A 2356-nucleotide genomic window follows, 5' to 3' on the forward strand; every position below is an offset into this window, starting at 1 on the left:
AACATTTCCAACACTGGCAATATATGTAGCTGGAGCTCTAAAACTCGAATGCGATCTTGTACGATCTCTACTCGTATGTCCCACATTAGCCTTTGAACGGCTATAATCATCTCAAAACTTCTTTTATGTAGATTAAAATGACTTGCTAGATGATCTCTTTTGCACTTCTCTAGCTTTTGAATCAGGTTTTCTTTTTCTTTTTTTCCCGAGCTCTTCAGCTTTACATGTTCGTTCAACAAGCACTACAAATTCTTTGATCTCAAGAATCCTAACTAACAAATGGATATCTTCATTCAGACCATCTTCAAATCTTTTGCACATTATTGCCTCAGTAGATACACATTCTCAAGCATATTGACTAAGTCTTACAAATTCTCGCTCGTATTCTATAACATACATACTGCCTTGTTTAAGCTCAAGAAACTCTTCTCATTTCTGATCGATAAATCTCTGACTAATGTATTTCTTTTGGAATTCAACTTGGAAGAAATCGCAGGTGACTCGCTCTCTTGGAACCACCGATATCAAATTTTTCCACCAGTTATACGCCGTATCTCTTAGAAATGAAACGAGACATTTTATGCATTCATCCGGGTTCAAAGGCAATTCATCGAACACTCGTATCATGTTCTCTAACCAGAACTCGACTCTTCTAGCATCATCATTCGTAGTAGCACGAAATTCTCCGGCCCCATATTTTCTAATTTTATCAACTGAAGGCTTATTTAACTGAGTCGGATTAGCTTGTGGCATAACAGGGACTTGTAGAGGATTACTCGGGGTTGAGGGTTGTTGAACAGCTGGATTAGTTCTAATGTACTGACTGAACCAATCATTCATCCTTTGATAGTAGGCTTGTCTAGCCTCTCCATCATGGCTACTCGTAGCCGGTCTAGAATCGAATGGCGCTGTACCTTGCACAGAAGCAGACACATTACTCTTGACATCGTCAGCTACGGCTCATTCGGGATCTATTTGCTATATATAAACACATTTTCATTGTCAGGATTCATAACACTATCGCATTTCATAAATATGACAAATATAGCTAGACTCAAATATGCTATGTTAGTCCTAGAATCAACTAAACTGTAGCTCTAATACCAATCAAATGTAACACCTCTAACCTGTATCTGTCACTGGACTAGGGTTAAAGGCATTACAGAACAAATCAAAACATTTACGAATAATTCAATAACATTATCCACAAGCATAGTTAAATATCATTATAGAGTCCCTTATATAGGTCATCGACACCTTAAACATGCATTAGAAAGTGGTCGGGACTAAACCAAGTTCATACAAAAATTTTTCGAAACTTAAACAATTTTTCAAAATTTCACAGGTCACACGCCTATGTGAACAGGCTGTATGCCTCACACGGCTTTAGACACGCCCATGTGTCTAGGCCATGTCAAAACAGGGCATACATACTAACTTGTCTACACGGCCACATGACATGCTTGTGTGCCAGGCCATGTCAAAATGAGGGAGGATACTGAATTGGATCACACGGCCAGTCACACGCCCGTGTGTCTAGCCCGTGGTCGAAACTGACTTGGCCAGATGACCTAGCACACGCCCGTGTGTGCGACCTTGTGGTCTGCCCAAGCTCATTTTGAAATGGCCCTCGAGCAACACGGCTGAGATACACAACCATGTTTCTGCTCGTGTGGGCAAAAATAAGCAATTTACAAGGCCAATTTGCCACTCATTAAAAGTCCTCTCTACAAGCAACAAAACCAATTCATTTCATACCAAATTTTCATCAATTCTCAATCAAAACATTCACCATTCATGTCATATCATTAACAATCAACTTCATGCTTATAATCCATACTAAATCATACCAATTCATAAACCAATTACATACCAAACATATATGTTTCATAACTCAATTCACATCATTTCATCTTATGTCATAAACTTACCAAATTCCATATTAAACACATACTCAAACTTACCAAATTGACCAATTTACCTGGCCATTCATGAACACATCATCTTGGTAATATTGCATCACATATCATATAACAAAATTATACTATAAGTTCAAACATAATCTAGCCATATCACATGGCATGATATACACATTAAAATACACATCCAAATACTTCTAGCTTATACATGTCATACTTCAGTATTTACACATTCAAAAGATACCAAAGTAAGGTTCGATATTGTAGTGATGATCCTCGATGATCCTCGAGCTCTTGATAGCTACGATATCTATAAAAAAAATGCAAACACACACAAAGTAAGCTTTCAAAAGCTTAGTAAGCCATATACAAATAAACTTATCACAAAATACAATTATAATCTAATTTAATTGCATGAGTCATGGCATATCATTATG

The sequence above is a fragment of the Gossypium arboreum genome, chromosome 11 (assembly GCF_025698485.1).
Source record: "Gossypium arboreum isolate Shixiya-1 chromosome 11, ASM2569848v2, whole genome shotgun sequence".
NCBI lineage: Eukaryota > Viridiplantae > Streptophyta > Magnoliopsida > Malvales > Malvaceae > Gossypium > Gossypium arboreum.